The following is a 26004-nucleotide window of genomic DNA, read 5'->3' on the forward strand; positions in this document are numbered from 1 at the left end:
GGGCAACAGGGACAGAATCCAGTGCCCTGACCGGGACTAGAACCCGCTGTGCCAGCGCCGCAAGGTGGAGGATTAGCCTGTTGAGCCACAGCGCCAGCCCATACAACTAATTTTTAAAAGTTAAAGTTTAGAAGGCTTTTTTTCTTTTTCATTTTAAGTATGGGAAAAATAATTTTTTTAAAAGATTTATTTATTTATTTATTTATTTATTTATTTGAAAGGCAGAGTTATAGGAAGGCAGAGGCAGTGGCAGAGAGAGAGGTCTTCCATCTGCTGGTTCACTCCACAACTGGCTGCAACAGCTTGAGCTGCACCAGCCCAAAGCCAGGAGCCAGGAGCTTCTTCCAAGTTTCTCATGCAGGTGCAGGGGCCCAAGGACTTGGACCATCTTCTACTGCTTTCCCAGGCCACAGAGAGAGCTGAGTAGGAAGTGGAGCAGCCAGGACTCAAATTGCCACTCACATGGGATGCTGGCCAGGCAGGAGGCAACGTTTACCTGCTACGCCACAGCGCTGGCCCCAGGCAAAATATTTTGAGAGTAAAAGAGCTGCAGCAGTGTTGCTGTGTCAATACCTTCATCAAAATGTCATGCAGCTGAATAAAGATGCCACTAGTCAGCTAGGGATTACACCTACAAAAGCAAAACAAAGTGACCTATTAAGATAATTGTTTGCATAATTTAAGCAAACACATATATGTAATTGCTCAATTTTCTGCTTGATTTGACTAGGATGGACATAGAACTAACTGTTCCTAATCTGATAATCTAGGGTTAAGAGTAGGTGATGTGCCAATTCCTTGCTATTGTTGTTTAAAGAAAGAAATGTTTGTTTTACCCAGCGTTATAGAGAGTTTTTGTAACTCTAAAGGACTAACTTGCCCTGTCTGTCCCGGAGTCTCACCAGTAGTTAGCCCCAGGGCCTACACTTCACTTCCTCATTGACCCCAGACTGTGTAACTGAGGGACTCCAGGTACTCCCTAAACCTCAAGACTTCAAGTAGGCCTATTGGGCACTAAGAGACAGTCTATAAAAGGATGACTAGGTAAGAATGAGGTTTTTAGGGTGGGCTCTAGTATAATCTGACTGGTGTCTATGCAAGAAGACGAAATCATTTTCTAAATGTTTACTTTTCTTTTTCATTTGAAAGGCAGAGAGACAAGGACACAGATGCAGAGAGGCCTTCCAACTGCTGTCTTACTCCCCAAAAGCCTGCAACAGCACATTCTGGCCCAGGCGGAAGCCAGAAGCTTGGAACTCACTTTGGTTCTCCCATGTGGGTGACAGGAACCCGACTACCGGAGCCATCAGCTACTGCCTCCAGGATGCCTATTAGCAGAAAGCAGTCTTGGAAGCAGAGGAGGTGGGACTCGAACTAGGCACTCCCATATGAAGTGCAGGCATCCCAATAGCAATCTAACCAATCTGCCGAATGCCCCAACCCAGGAAGAGGAAATTTAGACATGAGACATGTGTGCATCCAGAGGAGACACCAAACGAGGATTCAGTTAGAAGGCACTATCAGCAAGCCAGAAAGACCTCTCCAGAAACCAGCCCTGCTGGTACGTTGATCAAGCACTTGTAGCCTCCAGAACTGAGAGGAAAGAAATGTCTGACATTCAAGCCACCCCAGCTGTAGTATTTTGTCCATGCACTCATCCCAGTGATTTCTGGGAGTACCCCGAGGGAGCCTCACTTAAACTCAAAATGGATATGATTCTGTCCTTTCTTCTGGCTTCTTTGTGAGCCCAGGATATTGGTGTCCCTAGAGATAAGAGCAACAGATTGTTAAGTGGATGGCTTATAACAAGGAGCAGAACCAGTGTTCCCCCTCTACCCAATTATCCACTTACAGGAGAGAAAACCAGAAATGACAAAGGCAGTCTAGAGATACAGAGCTGCCAGCCACCTTGACAGGCTTCCCAGAAACCAGAGAGCAGGCAGCAATTGAAAGAAGAAAAAATGGTGCCTCTCTGTCCAGCTGGGTGGTCACTAGAAGGACCTGGACCCCCTTACCTCTCTGAGCCCAAAGTAAGTCACCACGAGAGAGCCCGAGGTCTGCCCCTGGAGTTTGGGAGGCATATGAGGAAGTAAGCCCTACAGCCAACTGTTGCCTAGAGGATTCCAAAGGCAAGAGGCTAGAGGAACTGCCCATGATGACAGTGCCACGAGAAGGGGCAGCAGTGGGAGTGGCCCACACCCACCCATGTGTTGGGCAAGGATGCCTAGTTTTGCCTGGGGCTGACACTTCCAAAGACCTGAATCTCCAGCCAGAGACCACCTCAATCAAGGAAGAAGATGCAGGGCAGGAGGGGGCACAATAGGAAAAGAGTGAAAGAGCAAACCAAACCCCCTTCCCACTGCTGGCTCCCAGGCCAGGTCACAGCAGGGATGGGGAGACTGACGTGAATATAAAATGGAAATTGTCACCTACATTTAATGCCTAAAAATATATGAAAACAACTGAAACACCATGGAATCTGACCAAGATGCCAGCCAGAATGCAGAAGGAAAATAAGACCGAGATGAGAGGATAAAAGGAGCTTTTATCTTATTGTTTTCCAGCAAATTAAACTCATTCAACATGAGTTTTGTGATACCCAAGAATTTTCACTCTAACCACCTTGCACAGACACCACAACAACCCGTCTAGTCCCTCTCTCTTAAATGATTCCCACATTCTGCCTTGCTGATACACAGGACCCTTCTATTTTCTTTCAAAGCCAATAACAGTATCCTGATAAATACCAATTTTTGCAAACATAAATGCTTAAAGAGTTTGCTATCCCACTACAATCAAACTCACCCTTGACTCAGATCACCTGGCACCTAGAGCAGTAATTAATCTACATTTAAACCACAAAATGAAGATAAATACCAAGAAGAAATAGGTATCAGAGGGTGGGTGTGCAGATGGGATCATACTAATGAAAAATCCTCTACAGTTCCAGACTACAACCTGGATGCAAATACAATTGCTCACGTAGGTCAGAGATCAAGGGGGACATTCACCAGCTCTCTGGTCCCATCATAAAAGAGTGAGGGAATGTACTCATTACTGAAATCACAGAGGACCAAAGATACCAGTGCTAAGGAAGAGAGGAGGTCTGGGAGAAAGTACACTGCAGAAGGTGAGGGTGACATGCTTCCATTTGCTTCCCCACCAGAAGGTCAAGGGGACAAAAGTACCTTCGTGAGATGCTTCGACTTGGGTCAGCACAAGCAATTAAGGATCTCATCTTCTCTGAATATCTGCTAATATATCATCATTTTTTGTCAAAAAATTTAATTACTCATTTCCTCTTCTTTGTTTTTCAAGTTTGCTTTGTTGAAAATTTCAACTTCCCAGCCCTCTAAATAGGGATATGCGTGTTACACATTCATGGAAACTGTTGATAGGAAGGAAAAAATAATAATAGGTCAGAGGACTTTGATAAGATTTCACTCTTTGTTCCATAAGCTTTCCACTAATGGGACAGAAACAGCGAAAATTTAAGAAACAACAGAGACCATTTCTTCTGTAATTAGCACCAGAGAAATGGTGCAGAGAACTGAAAATATCTCTCCAATTCTCCCAGGAATTTTTGCGGAGGACAGGCTCTTGTATTAGAAAAAAAAAAAAAGAGTCTATTAAAAGCCTTTGTTACTCTGGGTGGTGTCCTACCTATGAATGATTTATAAAGCAGAATTTGTGTCTAGTAATTGTGTTGAAGATCAATTTGTTTCTAGTTTGTTCTGTATCTAAAACTGATATTAAAATGGCCTCTCATAGGCTAACAGTGACACAAGCTAAAGACTGTGCTTTTAATACTCCATGAAGCAGGCATTGATTTTTATGTTTTTAATAATAAATGTTAAATGACCCTGGAAGCTAAGATTCATCTTGTGAGTCTAATAAAAAAACATTTACTTCTTTGAAATTAATTTTTAAAGATTTGTTTATTTATTTGATGGGCAGAGTTACAGAAGGGGTTGTGGGAGGGGGGAGAGATATCTCCCATCTGCTGGCTCACTCCCCAAATGGTCTCCGCAGTCAGGGTTGGGCTAGGCCCAAGTCAAGGGCCAGGAGCTTCCTCTAGGTCTCCCACATGGGTGCAGGGGCCCAAGCACATTAGCAGGAAACCAGATCAGAAACAGGGCAGCCAGGACTCGAAATAGAGCCCATATGGGATGCTGGCACTGCAGACAATGGTTTAACCCAGTGCACCACAGCACCAGCCCCAAAATTAATAATAGAAGATCTACTACAAGGAATTACAGAATCTACATTTTCCAAAAGTATTAAAATAATAAAGATCAGCAAATTATTTTATTTGTAAGTGATGATGAGTATAGATGCATCAAATTATTTTTGAAAAAGTAAATTTACTTGAGATTAGCTTTGTAAAATAACAATATTTTCACTTATACCCTTGAAACTGTTAATTAGCTTCTGTAGTTCTTTGAATCATAGAAAGTTCTTTCTTACGCTTGGTAATTACATTATCATCGTGGTTGTTTTGACAATTTGAAAATACCTAACTTAAAATCAGTGGTGGGTAAGATACCCCACTAGATGCTATTGTACGATGTTTAAATATGTGCATTCACTCATTCAGCCCAACTGCAACCTTCCAATGATTTGCGTTACCCAACCCCCTCTAAGTACACATTTCTTCACATTTTTCTATTCTGTTTGTCTCTTTCTTCATCCACAACACTTTTCATCATCTGGCACTATCTCATCTATTTCTCCATTGTTTCATTGTGCTCGTCTGCTCCCAAATGACTTTCTTCACCCTGCATTTCTTGTTCATGAGACTTGGGCTCAAGCCATTCATGTTTTGATATCAGCCTTTTCCCAATTACTTCAGTATTTTCATCATCTTTCACCAAGACACTTTAAAGTCTCCCATCCAAGTAGTCTTGCCTGGCTAACTCGTGTCTGATCCTAAAGTATGAACAAGGCATCTGTTATCTACCTAAGTCAACTGCCACCCCTTCCTCTTAGTGTAGTGTCGATTGATCAGGTTGGGAAAGGCCTCACCAACTAACTCCGTCAGGATGGGCACATTTTGGGGGAACAGAGAGCCTGCAGCTAGTACTGCCATGAGGTGTGGAGCAGCCTGGGGCTAGCAGGCATGTCCTGCTACAGATGTCGAGGCCACATCCAGATCTTTAGCCAAATAAAATATTCAGAAATCAGCAATGGCCTCTATGACACATCAGTATCACCAGGCTGTGTGCCTTCACCATGTGCAAACCTACGGGCTGAGAGCTCTAGGAGCAGACAACACTCAGATAGGGGAAAGCAGGAAAAGCGTTCAGTTTAAGGCAGTCTTTCGGTAAATATAGGACCTCGCCAGATCTAGAAAAGGAGGAAAGGTTGAACCTGCATGTGGGATCTGGCATGCAGGTGGGTTTACCGTGACATGAAGGAAGCTTAAGCTTCAGGGACCCTCACTTGCACAGGGTTTTCCAGACTCTGGGGAGAAAATGCAAAGCCTATAAACAAGTTCCAGCAAAGCAGTGAGAGAGTGCTGCCAGGCTGCAGAATGTTGAAGATGAGTGACTGCACAAAGCATTTTTGCATTGCCTGGAAATGTTAGCACTCACATAAGAAACTTGAAAGAAGTTTTCCAAATTTGAAGTGTTTCCACATTTACCTGACAATACTGTTTACAAAGCCATGAACCAGAAATCTTTCTAGATTATCAAAAAATTTTACAAATATTTTGATAAACTATGTAGAGGAAAGACTGAATGGTCCTTTCTATTGTCCATGAAAGTTGCAGTCCTATGAAAAGACAATTCAAAAGTAGCAGCCAAAATGTAGGGGAAACCACAAAAGTAGTTTAAACAGTTCATGGAAATGGAATTAAAGATAAGTTTATTTTGGTAGGAAAAAAAATGAAATTCATTCTTCTGAGTACAGCACAGATGTTATTGAAACATAATTGCTTAGAATTATTTTGTTTTTCTGGAAGTCATAATGCTCATGGTATTTGTCGCCTTTAAACAACATATTATTTGTCATAAATTTGTTCTCATTTAAAATATTTGCTACCATAACTAATTTTGTGTTGCTTTTCATAAAAAGATCCCCCAAATTAGACAAGCTTTGGGCTCCACAAACCATGTAACTGCCCCTCGCTCAATGGCCTCTGCTAGGGAGGTGAGTGAAATTAGACAGGCATGACCTGACACCTTACTATTGTGAGTACTTAAAAATACCTGAATATACAGCTTTTAAAGTTTTAGTTAAACTGTGAAAGGCTAGAATATTTCAGGGTGTACAGCATGCATTTTGGGAGGAGATTGCATTAAAGCTGAACAAGGAAGGTACTTATGGCTAAGACTTCCAGCCCATCTCTGAACCAGAGTCCTTGTCTTTCTGACCATGCTGCACTACATTTCCCAGGCTCCTTTGCAGTTCATTGTGGTCATGTGAGTGAGCTCTAACCAATGGAATATGGAAAGATGTGATGTACTTCCCTTCTAAACACAAGCCATGGAACCCTCCCACACCTCCTACATAGGAGCCTCCATTTCTTCTCCCTCTATTGGATTAATGCATCTGAACACAGTGACCTTGCAAACGACTGTTGAATGTGGCCTAGACATGAAATGGAAGGAGAAGGTTCCCTGATTTAAGTTTGAAAGAAACAATTTAGTATTCCAGTTAGTGAGAAATAAACTTTTTATTGTTAAACCACTGGAATTCAAAGATTTATCTGCTATGCCAACTAACAATATCTTAATACTGTTTCTAACAGTGTAAGAGTAGCACTCCTTTTAGGTTACATAATACACAAGTTTAATAAGACCCTACTTGCTTGTATATAAACATACATATATTCATGTATATATGTATAATAAGCATGTATATAAATACATATAAATTTACATATTCTCTCTTGTGGGTCCCATTTTACATTATCAATTAATGATTGGCTATAGTGTATACTGCTTATTTCTGAGATTTGAAGAAATAAATCTATCAGAATAATAGAACTTTAAGGATTGTACATTTTCCTTGATTAGCATATTTAAGCTGAGAGGGTCTTCCAAGGATGCTCAAAAATGAATTCCTGCATCAAAATTAACATTTTGAGATTTAATTATTGTATATAGCCCTTGTCTCTACTCTTAAGGAACTGTGGCTTTTCTACTTACTACTTGTTGAATTCTTTATTTAGTGGGGGGTTAAGCTTGTGATTATCAAGTAAAGTGAAATTATGTCAGGGGCATAGCAGGTAAATCAGCTGGCTGTATCATTGGCATCCCACATGGGCGCCTATTCAAGTATTGGCTGTTCTACTTTTTTTTTTTTAAGATTTATTTATTTTACCTGAAAGTCAGAGTTACACAGAGAGAGGAGAGGCAGAGAGAGAGAGAAAGAGAGAGAGAGAGAGAGAGAGAGAGAGAGAGAGAGGTATTCCACTCACTGGTTCACTCCCTAATTGGCCGCAATGGCTGAAGCTGCACTGATCCAAAGCCAGGAGCCAGGAGCCAGGAGCCAGGAGCCAGGAGCTTTTTCCGGGTCTCCCATGCATGTGCAGGGACCCAAGGACTTGGGCCATCTTCTACTGCTTTCCCAGGCCATAGCAGAGAGCTGGACAGGAAGTAGAGCAACCGGGTCTCGAACCAGTGCCCATATGAGATGCCAGTGCTTCAGGCCAGGGCATTAACCTGCTGTGCCACAGTGTAGGCCCCCGCTGTTATACTTCTAATCAAGTTCCCTGCTAATGGCCTGGGAAAAGCAGGGGAAGGTGGCTCAAGTCCTACCTGGCTACCCATGTGTGACACCTGGATGAAGCTCCTGGCTCCTGGTTTCAGTGTGGCCCAGCACTGGCTGTTGTGCTAGCTAAGGAGTGAACCAGAGGATGATGTTCTCTCTCTCTCTCTCTCTCTCTCTCTCTCTCTCTCTCTCTCTCTGTAACTCTGACTTTCAAATAAAATGAATAAATACTTCTAAAAAAACAACAGAAAGTATGTCATTGTAAAAAATTAAAAGAAAAATTAGAAAAGAAGCAGGGAGAGAAGAGTGAGAATTATCATTATGCTCTTAAAACCATATGTGTGAAATACATGAAATTTGTTCCCTTCATATAAGTTTGAAAAGTTTAAAAAATTATTATATAAAATTCCATAAACAGAATTAAAAGGAAATAATAAACTAGGATTATATTAGAAACATAAATAAAAGACAAAAGATGAAAAAGTCCTTAATATATAAAGATCTTTCAAAAATCAGTGCAAAATAGAGATAGCTCTAAAATAGATGAAAATCATGAATAATCAATTCATGACAGAATAGATGGCTGAGATTAAAAGTTCAATATAAATGAAAACAGTGAGACATATAGTGCCTATCAAATTGGAAGGTAAATTTTAAATGATAATATCAAATACATTCTTTATTGTGAAGGCTAAAGGGAATAAGTATTTTCAAATACTTTGGGGACTGGCTCTAAATGTTACAATCCTTCCAGAGAGCAAATTGGCAATGTATACTGTGTCAGCAGACATCCAATCAGGCATTTCAGACAGAGAAGACTTAACACAGGATTGGTTAGTAAATTGTTAGACGAGCTGGAAGAACTAAAGTGAGAAGATAATACTACCTAGAGGTTGGTAATTGCAGGGAGCTAATTCTACTCTCTTGGGCTGCAGAAACAAAAAGGGGATGGTGGTTATCTCAGTCTACTTGTGTTTCTGTAACAGAATATCACAGAGTGGGTAACTTATAAAGAAAACACTTTATTGTTATGGTTCTGGAGACTGGCCCAAGGTCCAGGGGCTGCACCAGCTGAGGGGCTTCTGGCTGCATCACTCCACAGTGGAAGGGCAAAGAGAGGGTGAGGGAGGGAGGGAGGGAGGGAGGGGGGGAGGGGGGAGAGAGAGAGAGAGAGAGAGAGAGAGAGAGAATTCAAGAGGAGGACTGACTTAACAATAGCCATTCCTGAGATAACTAACCCAATCTTTCAATAACAACATGAATCCATTTGTGACCTCAATTGCCACTTATTAGGCCCCACCTCCCAACACTGTTGCACTGGGGACTAAGTTTCCAACACATGAATTTTGGGGGATACATTCACACCACAGCAGCACCACCGTGGGCCCTGTGCAGAAAGCCAGGAGGCCATGATCCTTTGGATATTTCTGACCTTACTCCTGCAGGAGCTACAGTCACCTGCAGTTGTCTCCTGTGGCTGCAGGTGAAGCCAAAAGCAGATAAAGAACACCTAAAATGTAATATATTCGAGTGAAATAGTCATTTGGAGAATGGATGATTGTTTATAGCCCTTGTCTCTTCCATGAGGAATAATCTTTTGTTTGATTTTGTTTTGTTTCACTTTTTTTTTCTTTCTCTTCACACTATTTGCTGAACGCCTCTACTTAGAGTAGGGCTAACTATAAGATCACTAAGTAAACTGAAAATAGATCACTGTAAAAATTAAGAATGGGGGCCGGTGCTGCGGCTCACTAGGCTAATCCTCCGCCTGCGGCGCTGGCACACCAGGTTCCAGTCCTGGTCAGGGTGCCAGATTCTGTCCCAGTTGCTCCTCTTCCAGGCCAGCTCTCTGCTGTGGCCTGGGAGTGCAGTGGAGGATGGCCCAAGTGCTTGGGCCCTGCACCGGCATGGGAGACCAGGAGAAGCACCTGGCTCCTGGCTTCGGATCAGCGCAGTGTGCCAGCCGCAGCGGCCATTGGGGAGTGAACCAGAGGAAAACGAAGACCTTTCTCTCTGTTTCTCTCTCTCACTGTCCACTCTGCCTGTCAAAAAAGAAAATTAAGAATGGGAATTCGAGGTGGGGGAGGGTTGGAATGTGGGCGGGAGGGAGAGGAAGCCCCACTTTGTTCTTAAATCTGTAAATATGAAATATATGAAACTTGTGTAACCTAAATTAAAAAAAAATGACTTAACCCTTCCTCTTCCCACTAGCACAGCAGGCAAAGGAGTCTGGGAAACGTAGTTTTCAGGCTCTCAGCCCCCTGTGTGCAGAGTACAAAAGGGTAAGTGTGGGTCTGAGTGCCGAAATACACAATTGCAGCACGTGTGTCACTAACATGTTTATACTTTAGATTATAACAATTTTCCTGTAAAATTGTTTAAGGAAGGAAATTGCTAAAAACTGAAAGGATGTATGTATAAGAAAGTTGCAATGTCACATTCACAGAACCTTCCAGTGTGCTGTGCCTGGTCCTCTTTCCCTGCCTGACCCCCTTGTGGCCGCGTGGCGTCTTGCAACTAGACCTGACCAATGAGTCCAGGGGTGGCATGTGTCACTTACAGGATGCTTTCAATTGCAGATGGGAATCTCTCCAGAGCTCCTTTCCTTCTGGCACCGTGACTAACGACATTCGAGATCCTGGCTGTTCTGCTACACTTGGTCCCAATGTGACTATGACGGGCAGAGGTTCCTTGCTAATTCCATACCTAAGTGAAAAATAAATCTCTGTTATTTTAAACCACCAGGAGCTGAGAGTTGTTTACTTTAACAACATAGGCTCTCCAAATATGAGTTACACACATTGAATGACTTATGAGAACTATTAGACACAACTCATGTGTTCGATGAAATGAGAATGTGACATAAATTATGATGTATGTGTCCACATTACAGAATACATTGTTGGCCGGGAAAAGTGGTTTTGAAAATTTTTAGATGAGATAAGGAGACCTTCCCTCTAGAATATTAAATCTAAAAAAATAGAACATAAAACTATATGTATTAAATGAGATTCCCAGAAGAGGTAATTTAGAAAGTGCTTTGGGTGGTAAGTGTTCAATGGTGTTTGCTATTATCACATACCAGAAACACATAGAGATTATCCGACTGATGAGCTACCTCGAACCAGACAGAGGCTTTGCATCCTGGCCAATGTGACCCTAAGCAGTGGCTTGTGTTGTTCCTGTGGCTGTGGCATCAGGCAAAACTGTGGTCCCTTAGAACAGCAGAGGGTAAGAGCAGCCAGGGTCTGAGCTAGACTTCCCTCTTGCTCCTGGGAAGTGGGATGCTGCAGGTGTGGGGGTAAACAATGCGCCATCGAGGATGCAAGAGCAGGCAGGCCTGTGAGAATTGCCACTGACTCACACCTGCTTGCTGGCTTCCCCCAGGGACTGTGGCTTGTAGTTGCTACCTTGGATCCAGCCTCCCCAGCAGCAGAGGGAGGGACCAAGCATGCAATCTGGAAGGATGGGAGAATGATGCCCTGTGAAGCAAATTTTGGTCAACTGGAAATGGAAACCAGAAGATAATTCTTCTCGCTGACACCTCCAGAAGGCAGTTGTAGTAGCTTCATGCCCTGTCTTTGAAGGCATTTAGCAAGACCAAGCAATCCACTGTGCTTGTGACCAAGCTGTGCCAGCTTGGTAACCCGCTTTTTGTACATGCTCTCTCCTTTCTTCCTTGCCTCCCCCCTGCTTCATGGTACTGCATTCAAGTTTTTGGGCCCAAAACTGTTCTTTCCATTTCCACAGACATCTCATGGTTCCAAGTATGAAAGCAATGCTTCTCAAGTAGCTGCCATGTTCCTGGCCCCACTGACCTCCTCACAGCACACAGCTGTGTCTCCCCACAGCATCACCTGCTACCTCTTCCAGTAAGAAACAGAAGTCAGAGTAAGAGACAGCCAGACCATTCGATGGAAATTCTAAGCCACAATACTTAAATCTTAGCAAATCAACATTTCATTTTTTTCAACTTTAAAATTTTCTGTTTTATTTATTTGAAAGGCTGAGAGATAGAGAGAGGGGGAGGAGGGAAAGGAAGAGAGAGAGAAAAGAGAGAGCTAGAGAGAGAGAGAAGGAGAGAGAAATAGAGAGAGAAAAGAAAGGAGGACGAGAAGAAGAGAGTGAGAGAGCTGTCCCACCCATTGTTGACTCCCTAAGAGTAATAGCCAGGACTGGGCCAGGCCAAATCCAGGACCCAGGATTTCAATTCACATCTCCCACTGGGCCAGGCCAAATCCAGGACCCAGGATTTCAATTCACATCTCCCACAGAGGTGTCAGAGACCCAAGTACTTTGTGCCATCCCTGCTGCCTACTAGGTTGCACATTAGCAGGAAGCTAGAATTGGAAGCAGAGTTGGAATTTAAACCCAAGCACTACAATATGGGATGCAGGCATCCCAAGCAGCATTTTAACCACTGATCCAAATGCCCGCCCTGTCACAATTTTAGGTACTTAATTATTTTAGAAACCCAAAGGTAGAAATACAGCCCCATTCTGTATCCAAGAGAGGACAGCAGAGATGAGGCTGGCCGATGCAGGCCCGTGTAGCTCTAACGCTTTGCTAGGGGAAGGTTCCATCCCAGGGTGATACGACGATCACAGGAAGTTGGCTTCTTCTTTCTTCCTATATCTGACCTCATTTTCTGTTTCCTGTTCACCTACTTGTATTGAGAACTCAGATACGCCCTCCTGCAGTTGGCTTCTGAAACATATGCGCCCGGAAACAGTGAAGAGCCAAGCCTTCTTGACATTGAAATAACCTTCAGGGCCCCCAGGCCCCTGGCTAGCTACTGTGAGCTTCAAAATTTCAGAGCGTGGCTTGGCCTGAGCCTTCTCTGGACTGGAGCCCTTCTGTGGTTGTGGAGCCAGGCTCCTGACCTTTGGGTGTCCTGTTACCTGTGAGTCATCTTGGTTGTTGACTCCTGGCTGCTTTTACTTCCTGCCAACTGATCTTGTGCTGGCTCTGACCCTTGGCCTATGGGCATATGCTCCTGGCCCCAGCTTCTGGCCTGACTAGGAACCCCTAGCTGCCATTGCCTAGTAGCACAAAGCTTGGTCACTCATATTTAAAGACTTCCCAACCTTCTGTTGTTCACACTAAATATCTCTAAGCTTTTAAAAATCTTGAAGTCCAGCCACCAGTAGGCTCATATTTGATGGAAGCAAAGCCAACAAAGTTATTTAAAATGTGATCATGAAAGATAAAAGATCTTTTATGAGAAAAAAAAATTCTCTTTTTAGAAATATCAGTAATAGGGGATGGCGTTGTGGCCTAGTGGATAAAGCTGACGCCTATGATGCTGGCATCCCATATGGGCACCAGTTCAAGAACCAGCTGCTGCACTTCTGACCCAGCTCCCTGCTAATGTGCCTGAGAAAGCAGCAGAGGATGGCCCAAGTGCTTAGGCTCCTGCACCCATGTGGGAGACCTGGAAGAAGTTCCTGACTCCTGGCTTCTACTTGGCCCAGCTCCAATCATTGCAGCCATTTGGGGAGTGAACCAGCAAATGGAAGATATCTCTCTCTCTCCCCCTCTTCTTCTCTCTGTGTAACTCTGACTTTCAAATAAATAAATAAATCTTTTTTTAAAAAAAAGCAATAATAATTTACTGAGCACCAATTATGTACCAGACACTAGTCTAGGAGTTTTACAACAATTACCTATTACATTTTATCATCAAGACAGCTCTATGAGGCAAGTCCTCTTATTCCAATTTTATAAAAAAGAGAGGAACGTCCATTACATTGCCTCTGCATGCCCTACAGCAGTTGTTCAATATATTGGATTTTCTCATCAATCCTATTATATCTTTCATAACAAACATAGACATTAACTTTAATATGGCATCAGCACTGTATATTAGTGGTGATCTTCCATACCAAGAAAAGTTCTGAATTGTATAACTCACAAGCACAATTTAGCATTAGGTATCAAAATTGAAAATGGTTATTTTTATATCAAAATTTTATCCCTAAAAATATGTGAAGATACTTCAAAAAGCTCATGAAATGGAGTTAAAAATTAGGTTATCTTGACATAAAAAATTTTTGAAATCCATGCATAGTTCTCTCATAACATACATTTATCATGAGTTTTTGAAGATTCCTCATATAATAAATTCTCACAGTGGGTAACTTAAGGATATTATTATATTGAAATTTATAATATAAAAAACTGGGAACAATTTGATTATCTCTGCATCAGCAGAAGATTCATTAAGTTAGTGAAGGCACACAAATACTGCACATACATACTATATGCCAAAAACCCACATAAAAAAAGAAGGTACATCTAGATGGACATGGAGACATGTCCAAAATGTGCTATTGGATTAAAAAAAGATAAAATTACAGATTCTATTTTCCCCAAAGTAGCATACTCATAAAGTATATAATTTATGTGTTGCATTTATACACATTTTAAAACACTATTATTATGAATATTAATGATTTCTCTGTAGCATGAGATCAGTAACAAGGCAGAAGCAAGACTGGGAGAATAACTTTACTTTCTATTTTATATGCAATTCAATTTTTCTGTATTTTAGAAGTACGTATGACATGTACAAGAACATATACCCTATAATTTTATCAATTCCCAATTTGAAATTTAAAGTTTCTTGGAAATCAAAAAATCCATGTAGTTGTCTGTTACCTCGGTGAACTAACTGTCCTCATCAGAACCCCGGGCCTTGTTCTCGTAGGAATGGTATAAACATCCCTGAGCCTGTTCTTTGGGTACTAGCTGCCAATGTGGTATTACAGGAATTCAATATTTTATACGCAAGTAGCTGCATTTTTATCTTTGTTGCTATTAAAGAATTCCAACATATTTCAAGTTACATATTTCTTTTTTTACTTCACTGTTTATTACATAATTTTATTTTTGTATCAGGGTGATGCGTGTTTGAAAGCCATGGTGTGATGTTCATATTACACAGAGAAGCATATTGAATTCCATGGATTATCTCACATTAACCCAGTTAGACCAGCTGCTAGAATCTGTGTTTGCTTATTCCTGGGGATTTTTTTAAATCTTTAATGTACTTTGAGATAATGGATTCCTCACTACTTTGATACAGACGTGCTATGTAATGAGAGGATCAAGTACAGAAAGATTTTATTTGAAACAAAATGCATGGCCAATGAATTAAACTTTCTTACCCAATTTTCAATTGCTCAAAGTTTTTCTAAGTGTCAGTAATTGGAATTCAATTCACATCCAGATAACAAGTTTATATTATAAATTAAGTTGTCTAAGTTTGGGTGTGTTCACTGACCACATTTTTCCACATATTTCTAGCCTTATAATTCGAGCTTTGTTTTAGGAAAATCTCTTGCTGCTTTCTTAGAAATATTTCTCTCACTACAATAAAAGTAATGAATAGTGGTCATTACTGCATATATTTGCATGGTGACTTACATTTATTGTGTACTTTTGCAGGTACACACAAATTCAAAGTTTACAGAAATAATACTGAGAAGTCTGTACTTAAACTCAAGTACCAAAGGAATCCACAAGACAAAGGAATCCACAAGAAGTGGTCCCCGTCTCCCGAACCTGGAGGTAATGTTAGCAAGAACTGGTTATGAGTACGTCTTCAGAAAATAGTCTAAAATAAATGTCTTTCCATGGAAATCTCTTTGGAGAAATAATGAGTAATGAAAGATAATTATTATTAAATGTGTCAGTCAATGCAAGAAAGAATGAGCAAGGGTGTTTTATTAATCCCAAGTATTAATTAATCTCCAATATCAGGGTTAAAAAAGCAGCCCTGATCCTGCACATCAGAGAATATTGTACCCATATCCCCTCCTTTGGGACTTTCCAGAGAACAACCTTCTTTGAGTGGGAAAACAACTGGCCCAAAGAACTGGTGGGAACTCAAGCATATTTAAATTTAGGACTAAAATACATTTGGAAATGAGTGTAAAAGAACATTCAAATGCTGCTATGTGTTCTACTATTGTAGAACTAACATATCTAGCAAATTATGGTAGAAAATATTTCATAGACCAAACTATAAAAGCTAATACAACTAAGTATTGGGAGGTGAACAAAGACTATGTCTTTATGACTTGGGAGTAGGCAAAACTTTCTTAGGTCACAGGAAACAATAACTACAAAATTTTTAAATGGCAAATTAATATCAAACTAAAAGTTCTCCTTATCGAAACTTGCTGTAAGAAAACAAATAAACAAACCACAGACTAAAATAAAATATTCACCAAATATATATCTGGCAAATGGCTGGAATCAAGCATATCAGAATAAACAAAAATTTAAAACTCAATACACTTAATAACTTAATTTTAAAGAAAAACTATAATATATACTTCATAAAATGAGATACATGAGTGCCCAATAAGCAAATGCAGAGTAGTCCACATCATTAGTTATCAGGCAAATGAAAACTAAAACCACAGTAGGGTACTGTAACATATCCAGCAGAATGGCTAAAATTTAAAATATGGACAATACTAAACGATAGCAGGGATACGGAGATGTGGACACTCTTACATTGCTGGTGTTGAAATAAAGTGGAACAACTAATTTGAGAAATAGTCTCAAAGTTTCTTATAAACAAAACATATACCTCCCCTATGACCTGGTAGTAATTTTACCCCAGCTACTTATCAAAGAGAATAAGAACATAGCTCATAAAAACACTTGTATAGGGGCTGGTGCCGTGGTGCAGTAGGTTAATCCTCCACCTGTGGCACTGGCATCCCATGTGGGCACCAGTTCTAGTTCCAGCTGCTCCACTTCCAGTCCAGCTCTCTGCTACGGCCTGGGAAGGCAGTAGAAGATGGCCCAAGTCCTTGGGCCCCTGCACCCACTTGTGGGAGACCAGGAAAAATCTCCTGGCTCCTGGCTTTGGATCGGCACAGCTCCGGCCGTTGCAGCTATTTGGGGAGTGAACCAACGGAAGGAAGACCTTTTTCTCTGTCTCGCCCTCTCACTGTCTGTAACTCTAATTCTCAAATAAAATAAATCCATACTGATGAAGCAGGTACAGTAACATGTAAATGATAGCGTCTAGGTGGTGGACATTCAGGTGTTCACTGTAAACTTCTTTCTCTCAGCTTTGCTCTAGGTTTGGAAATTTTCATAATAAAATGTTGGAGGGAAAAACGAGGGAGAGAATGGGGGTAAGTAGGATAAGAACATTAATTACATCATGAGCAGAAGGAGGGAGGCAGAGGATATCATTTCATGCTGACAAACTGAATATAGAAGTCTAAGAGTACAACGATAAACACTATGAAAGATAATATTCACTAAAATTGGAAAGTGGAGGAGAAATGAAAGATGAAAGATGCAAGCTACTTTAATTTTGCTCAGAGTATGAAATCACTAGATATTTTCTCACAAGAGAAAAGGCTACTAATATTTATAGGTGTGAAAAATAAAATAAATGAGATAAAACATAGAGGTTATATTAATAAGCATATATGGGCTTAACTAGTTAATATAAAAGCAGAATTCAATTCTATACCCCATACAAGAGACTTTCCTAAAACGAAGTGATTCAGAAAGGTTAAAAATAAAAGGTTAGGCAAAGTTATACTAAAAATTAAGTAAAAGGAAAGTAGAGGTCAAGATTTTTATATCAAACAAGGTAGAATTCAAGTAAAAAGCACTAAGCAAGATAAAGAAAATATTAAAGGGGCCGGTGCTGTGGTGTAGGAGGTAAAGCCGCCACCTGTGGTGCTGGTATCCCATATGGGTGCTGGTTCCAAGTCCTGGCTGCTCCACTTCCAAACTAGCTCTATGCTATGGCCTAGGAAAGCAGTAGAAGATGGCCTAAATCCTTGGGGCCCTGCACCCATGTGGGAGACCCAGAAGAAGCTCCAGGCTCCTGGCTTCAGATTGACTCAGCTCCAACTGTTGTCTCCATTTGGGGAGTGAACCAGCAGATGGAAGACCTCTCTCCCTCTCCCTCCCTCCCTCCCTCTCTGTCTCTCTCTCTCCCTCTCTCTCTCTCTCTCTGCCTCTGTAACTCTGCCCTTCAAGTAAATAAATACACCTTAAAAGGGGGTGGAGGGGAGCTGGCGCTGTGGTGTAGGGGGTAGAGCCCTCACCTGCAGCGCCTGCATCCACATGGGTGCTGGTTTGAGTCCGGGCCGCTCCACTTCCAATACAGCTCTCTGCTATGGCCTGGGAAAGCAGTGGAGGATGGCCCAAGTCCCTGGGCTCCTGCACCCATGTGGGAGACCTGGAAGAAGCTCCTAGCTCCCGACTCCCGGCTTTGGATCAGCACAATTCTGGCCGTTGCGGCTAATCAGGGAACGAACCAGGGGATGGAAGACCTCTCCCCCCCCCCCTCTCTCTCTGTCTCTCTCTCTGCTTCTCCTTCTCTCTGTGTAACTCTTTCAAATAAATAAATAAATCTTTTTTCAAAAAAGGAAAATACTATATAACCATGCTGTCTAATTCAGTAGTCATAGTTACAAGTGGCTATTGAGCATTGGAAGTGTGGTTAATATGACTGAGGAAGTGAGTTTTTTAAATAGCATGTAATTAAATTAACTGAAACAGTGTGGAGGCCATTTCTATCATAGCAGAAAGTTTGACCAGATCATGCTGTTTTACAATGTTAAAGACTCCAATGCACAATGAAGATATGAATTATACATATCAACACACCACAAATAGTATGTGCCTTCATAAAGCAGTCATGAGGAAAAGATGCAAACTTACTATAACAAAAGACTTCAAAATCAAACTTCTCTATACAAAACAAAGCAAGTAGAAATTGCCAGTGCTTAAATATTAAAATTGAAAATTATAGGTTGTGGGGGCAGCGCTATGGCATAGAAGACTAAGCCTTCACCTGCAGTGCCAGCATCCCATGTGAGTGCCAGTTCAAGTCCCAGCTGCTCCACTTCCCACTCAGCTCTCTACTAATGCACCTGGGAAAGCAGCAGAAGATGGCTCAAATACTTGGGCCTCTGCACCCAAATGGGAGACTGACAAGAAGCTCCTGGCTCCTGGCTTCAGCCTGCACAACCCTGGCCATTGCGGCCATTTGGGGAGTGAACCAATGGATGGAAGACCTCTCTCTTTCTTCTTCGCTCTCTCTGAATTTCTGCCTTTCAAATAAGTAAAACAAATCATTAAAAAAGAAAATTATAGGCTCTAAGAAGACTTATTTGGATGATCATTTTTACGCATTCAAATATCCCTAAATATCTTTCTCTCCAAGCATGAGTTTTGCATGTGGAGCCCTTGAAAATATTTGGTGATGATATGCAATAGATTTTCAGTTTTTGTAATGACCCATAGATTGCTATAAAAGGAGTTGTTGGCATACATATAACTGCCCTGAAAACATATTTGCATCATAAAATTCTTAACCTTCAGAGTTACAGTAAGAATACAATTAATGGAGATTTTTGAAGTGTTCTGAATTTTTAGGAAGAAAGTCATTGCGTGAGCATTTCTGTTTTGGCCTTTTAACTGAGCACATGGGTCCCCAAGGAAAAACCATCTTTGTCCTGCTTCAACTATTCACCCTAATTAAATGTCTCAACACTCAAGTCCATAGAGGAACAATGCTCCTGACTCAGCTGACATTTCCTCTGATAACAAGCTATTTGGAAAACATTTTGTGAGACTTCCGATGTTAAGTCTACAGCCTGGTGACCGGTAGAAGAATCTAAATTTTTGGCTCTTTAGTGAGGTCAGGCAAAAGAAGAGCAAGTACTATTTGTCTTCTGTCTATATTAAAACCCCACTGATGAGCCACACACTTCAGATCCCCACCCTGTGTAGGAAAAGGTGTAAGATGAAATGTTATACCAGGGAAGCAGTGATAGAACTGGAGAAACCTCACTAATGGCACAAAAGCCACATCTACTTCCTTCCCCGATAATGACCATGTCCTTCATCGATACTGCCTCATTACTCAAAACAAAAACTTCTTTTTTTCCTCAACCAGCAGGTATTACAGTAACTGCCTGCACCTACTCCTATTGTCTTTGAGGATATATAGGGCCTAAAACAGATTATAGAAGACTCATCCCACCTTTTAATGATGTTTTCCAGGAGTCATCATTAAGGGTTTGACAAGAAGGGACTTGAGGGCCTCGCCTAGTAGGTGTGACAACAGAGGGTGGCCATCTGAAGTCCTGGCCAGGAATGTGCAAAGAGTAGCTTGTTGACAGTTATTCATTTGCTGATGGTTATTCATTTCAATTTAGCTATCATAATTTTTCCTTCTAAATCCCACATCTGATAGTTGACAACACAACTGTGTAAAGATAGGGACAAGCAAGGTTGAAGCAGAAGACATTGAGAAGGTCCCCACCGCATGGGAAGTACTTGCCAGTGCTGAAGACTATTGGATGGTTTTTCCCTCCAGATCTCCAGTAGCAGCGTGTAATCATAGTTACCTGGGTGTGACTGATGTGGTCCACCGCAGCCCGCAGATGTTTAATTTCCACATGTCAATCAGCCCAGCTCAGCTGTAGTTGATGATGACGCTGTTGCTCCTGTTGGGCGAGAAATTAAAACACGATGTCCACTATGAGGGGCTTTCCTCATAAACAGTGCATTTGCCAATAACCAGGTCATCCAGTAACTTGATCACCTCCCTGTGACATATGTCAGAGGAGATGTTCACAGTCAGCATGTCTTTGGCATGACTTCCAGAGTGGTGTGAAATCGTAGAAGGCCTGAGTCCCAGGAGCCGGGGAGGGCAAGTCCACCATCTGAGAAGAGGGCTGCATCAGTTAAATGGGTGTGAGTCCTCTGGCTCCCCCTGGGGAATCCCAGAAGATCCTGTAGACAACATTTGGGAGTCAGGAGCTATAGTAGCTCTGTATAATGTAGTCTTTATGGAGGGTTTTCTGTTGACTCACACAGGGTGTGACTAGAGGGATGCTTCACCAGGGCGAATGAATGGATTTTGCCTAAGGAAACTAGGCAAAAGGTTAAAACTCACTGTGGCAGCAGTGAGTAACTGGTTGGTACATACCAGCAAAGGATGCTTCACAAGAACATTAGGAACAGCCTTAGGCGAAAAGCAACCTCACACGCCAAAACTTAAGGACAAACTAACTTTGGCAATGGTGGTTGGATGAGTTCACTGGAGGGAGACCCTACTTGGATTTGCTGTGTGTGTGTGTGGGGTGGGGGGTGTTGGTTCTATTCCTTTTCCCAGAGGCTACTTCACTGACTTCATAAGTAAGATATCAACAATGTCCCTGCAATGGCCAGGGTCTGGAGGATCCCCTTTTACAGCTCTGGAATATAGTGAGTGCAGTCTTACTCTCTTTCCTACCAGTCTTCAGTGGAGCAAGGAATGTATTCAACAAGAACACAATTTCTGGTCCAAGGCCTCTGCTTTTACTCAAGGTTGCAGAACATGGAAATGGCCAACATATATCAAAGATCTCACAACTGGAGCCTAGACACGTGGCCCAAAATTCTTCTTCCAATCAAAGTGACTAGATGGAGAAACCTGAAACACCAGTTACTTGGTTCATTCATTCAAGAAATATTCATTGGTAGACAAATATATACTAGGCAGTATTTAAGAAGTTTTAGGGGGGGCCGGCGCCATGGCTCATTTGGCTAATCCTCCGCCTGCGGTGCCAGCATCCCATATGGGCTCCAGGTTCTAGTCCCTGTTGCTCCTCTTCCAGTCCAGCTCTCTGCTTTGGCCCGGGAGTACAGTGGAGGATGGCCCAGGTGCTTGGGCCCCTGCACCCGCATGGGAGACCAGGAGGGAGCACCTGGCTCCTGGCTTTGGATCAGCCCAGCCGATAGCGGCCATTTGGGGAGTGACCCAATGGAAGGAAGACCTTTCTCTCTGACTCTCTTTCTCACTGTCTAACACTATCTGTCAAATAAATTAAAAAAAAAAAGTTTTTGGATTCCCCTGTGAACAAAAAGAAAGAAGGAAGGGAGGGAGGGAGGAAGGAGACATTTGTCCTTTGTGCTTTTCATATTTGATAGGGAAGAAACAATGACCCAGGAATCTAGAAGCAAAACCAGAAGGTGTGTGTGAGTCGGGGCAGGCAGCTGCAGCAGGTCAACATTTTAGCTTGCATGGGCACAATGCATGTACAAGCCAGTCAGCCTATGCCCCATCTCTGTTTGGATTTTTCCATTTGTAAAACAGGAATAATGATGTCTGTTTTCAGATGCTTTGAATTCCAGGAGTGAAAAATGATCCCCGATCTGAATGCAAAGTTATTCTCATTCCAGCATGAAAGTTCTCTGGGCTTTTTGATCTCGTCACATTTCAAAAGCTGTGTGCCTTGGTAGGATGACCCCTGGGCTCCAGCCTGGAGACTCAGGGTTGTGACCAAGCTGTACCACCAGATGTGTAACTTCGGCAAGTGATTTAATCCTCTAGAACTCTCTTCTCTTCACCTGTAAAATGATCGAGCTGGGCCAGGTTTTAAGCTCAACATTTATCTCATTTCCCATATAAATCAAAGAAACATCATCTCTTAAGCCAGCCTTACCAATATAGGTCTTGCTTATGACTAGAAAAATCCCTGTGTTATGGTTTATACCTTGAACTAATTTCTGTTAATTTAATGCAATGGTCTTATTTTGCTCCATTAATTAAAATGATATACTTAACACTTCTCACTTTTTTCATGTGTATCTAACTCAAGATGTTTTAAGATCTCCCTCAATAGTTTTGTCATCATCTGTAGAAATTTTGTCTTATGAGATTTTTCCTTTGGTCCTTATTGTTCTTGATGCTGCTTAAGTTGTATGGTCACAGCATATTCATAATATATAGTGGTTAACATTTCTTGAATGCTTACTATAGTCCAACCATAAAATATCTCATGTGATCATCATAGGAACTCTAAGGGATATACTATTTGTGTCTTTATCATGTAAGAGAAGAAACAGGTGCAATGAGGGGCTGAGATTTCCCGCTTACACAGCTAGTGAGAGCCAAATCGGTATAGTCTAACTCCTGAGGTCAACTATGACCTCTATTCCCAACTGGTTTAGCTGGAATAAAGAAAGAAGCAATGAAGGAAGGGGACAAGGAAGAAAAGAAAGAAGGAAAAGAAAAGAAAAAAATGAAACTCAGGGGAAAATTGTTTATTTTTTTCATTCTAAATGGAAAATATATAATATTACAATTTAGATTATTTGCTTTTTTGAAAAGTAGAGTATCAGTGAGAAAAATAATGCTTCTTATTGTAGTGTTATTATCTGGTTCTATTTAAGAAATAACAGAATGGAGGCAGCTTTCCAATCCTTTATTCTGAAATCAGATCTTGGGTCCTATGGCAAGGTCTGGGCAAGCAACATGTGGCCCAAGGTCAAAGACTGCCCTAGGCTAACCCAAAACCTCCTGCCTTAATAGAGGTAAAAACTAATTTGCAAATCCCACAACAATAAATAGTGACCCTGAGCATCCGAGTAACTCATTCTATTTTCAGGTAAAGTCAAGTCAGGAAGCTGAAGTTAGGACAACTCAGAGCCAATAATATTCTTGGCTGGAAAGCCAGCCATTCATCAACAGACTGCATGCCTATGACGTTCTCTGGCTTACCTAAATTCATGACCATTTTGGGAAAGGTATGATGCCCCACTAAAGCCGCAGCTTTTCTCATAAAGGTCTCTTGCCCACACCAAGAACTGCAGGCGTTGTCGCTCTGGGGAGATGACGCTTGTTCTGTAGGGACAGGCCTTTAGCACCGCACAGCTGTTGTCAACAGGCCTTTACACTCAAGAACATCTATGGCCATCTGCAACTTGCTAGGTCAGGGACTGAACGCTTCCCCAAGGTTATTTATGAGTCACTATAACTTCAGGTGCTTTTTGCTTCGTGCAAACAACAGAAGTACAAAAATAGTTTTATGTAATTAGAGCTAGAAAATAACTGTCTTGCACTTGCGAATTCTTTCTGTAGTGATGATTGTCAGTGCCTTCTTTTTCCTGTTAAGTTTATTCAATTTCGAAGTTCTCATTTCTTCCCAAACCATTTGTGCAGTGACAAGGGAGCAGAGAAACTTGTAAGAGCAAGGATACTTATGTTCCACAAAAGTTTGTGAAACGTGTATGTCTGGTAGACACCAGGCTGCACCTCATTTTTAGAAGACCTATTTGCTTGAAATAAGAAGAAATGTTTTTCATTAGCTATGGGGTGTTTTCCTGGTTTTCCTTAAAATAACATCTCTCTCTCTCTTTAAAGATATATTTATTTAAAATCAGAGTTACAGAGAGAGAGGATGATAGAGAGAGAGGGGGGAAAAGAGAGAGAGAGAGAGAGTCTTTCACCCACGGGTTCACTCCCCAATTGGCCACAACAACCAGGGTTCGGCCAGACTGAAGCCAGGAGCTAGGAGCTTCATCCAAGTCTCAAGGCTCAAACACTTGGACTATCTTCTGCTGCTTTCCCAGGCACACTAGCAGGGAGCAAGATAGGAAGTAGAGCAGCTGGGACTCAAACAGGTGCCTATATGGGATGTGCCACAGTGCCAACCCCCATCTCTCTTTTTAAACTACCTTAATCATTTTTAAGTGTGTAGTACAAAGCATATTTTTGTGCAAAAGATCTCTATAGCTTTTTCATCTTGCAAATCTGAAACTCTATTAAACAGCTCTTTTTCCCCTCCTGCCTTTCCTGGTAACCAGCATTCCACTTTATGTTACCAAGAGAGTTTGACTGCTTTATATAATTCATATAAATGGAATCATGCAGATTTATCTCTTTTGGCTAACTGGCTTATTTCATTTACTATCATGTTTTCAAGGCTCATCCATTTTGTAATATCCTTCTTTTCAAAGGCTGAATAATATTCCATTGTTTGTATAGAACACATTTTATGGCCGGTGCTGTGGCTTAACAGGCTAATCCTCCACCTTGCGGCGCCGGCACACCAGGTTCTAGTTCCGGTTGGGGCACCGGATTCTATCCCGGTTGCCCCTCTTCCAGGCCAGCTCTCTGCTATGGCCCAGGAAGGCAGTGGAGGATGGCCCAAGTGCTTGGGCCCTGCACCCGCATGGGAGACCAGGAGAAGCACCTGGCTCCTGGCTTCAGATCAGCACGGTGCGCCGGCTGCAGCAGCCATTGGAGAGTGAACCAACAGCAAAGGAAGACCTTTCTCTCTGTCTCTCTCTCTCTCTATCCACTCTGCCTGTCAAAAAAAAAGAACACATTTTATTTTTCCATTCTTCTGTTGATGGACATTTAGGTTGCTTCCACCTCTTGGTTATTGTGAATAACACTACAATGAACATAGATGTGCAAATAACTCTTCAAGTCCCTGTTTTCAGTTTTCATGGGTGTATACCCAGAAATGGGACTGCTGGATCATGAGTTAATTCTATTTTTCATTTTCTGAGAAATGTGCACACTGTTTTCCATAACTGCTATACTTTTTACATTCCCATCAACAGTGCATAATGATTCCAGTTTCTCCACATCCTAACATATGTTATTTTCTGATTTTTTAAATTAATGGCCATCTTAACAGACATGAGATTATATTTCTTTGTGATTCCTCCACTGCCTTTATATAGAGCTGAATAATAACAAGCAAATAATTCCAATAATTCAGTTAAATATTCTATCAAATCAATCATCAAACATTATTGTCTTTCTGATGCTAATGTATTCTTTGTCCAATAGTATCAAGCACTATTGTTTGATATAAAAACTAGTCAGTATACATAGGCTCTCTAATCAACCCCTGTGTGTACATTCAACATAAATGAGTAGTTAGGTTCACCAAAAGACATGAATAAGAACATTCATTGCATCGCTACTCATCAAAGCTGGAGACCACCAAAGTCCACCCACAGTACAATGAATAAATTGTGGCATACTACATAATGAAATAATAAACACAGTGGGAAAAACTGAACTTGTGCTATATGTCACAACTTGGATGAGTTTCATATACATAATGTTGAGCAAAAGAAGCCAGATAAAAGAACACACACTATGTGATTTCATTTGATGTTTGAAAACAGGCAAAACTCGAGATAGACGTCCAAATGATTTCCATCAGTGGGGTATGCTAGCAGGGTGCAAAAAGGGTTGTTTGGGATGTTGTAAATATGTTGTATCTTGGTCTGGGCAGTAGTTGCATGATATATACGTGTATAAAATTCATTAACCTGTGTAATATATTTATATCTATGCATTCTCCTTTATATTTGTTATAACTGAAAAATAGTTAAAGAAAGAACGATTGCTCTTTGCAAGAAGACCCATTCATTTGCCTAGATAAAACACTCTTCTTTTTTTCCCCCCAGAGAAGCTAATTCCCAAAAATCAAATAGTAC

General features: G+C 41.4%; 1 long non-coding RNA gene across 2 annotated transcripts; it reads right to left on the minus strand.

The window, feature by feature from the left end:
- Positions 1-525: 525 nt before the first annotated feature.
- Positions 526-20514, minus strand: LOC133772599 (uncharacterized). 2 transcript variants are annotated; one of them, XR_009867795.1, is made up of 3 exons: positions 20124-20514; positions 10280-10425; positions 526-631 (listed from the first exon to the last, which is right to left on the minus strand). It is a non-coding gene; the product is annotated as an uncharacterized LOC133772599 (long non-coding RNA). The 2 variants fall into 2 exon arrangements; XR_009867794.1 differs by lacking the exon at positions 526-631 and adding an exon at positions 3247-3388.
- Positions 20515-26004: the final 5490 nt, after the last annotated feature.

This window comes from Lepus europaeus, chromosome 13 (genome assembly GCF_033115175.1).
Source record: "Lepus europaeus isolate LE1 chromosome 13, mLepTim1.pri, whole genome shotgun sequence".
Lineage (NCBI taxonomy): Eukaryota > Metazoa > Chordata > Mammalia > Lagomorpha > Leporidae > Lepus > Lepus europaeus.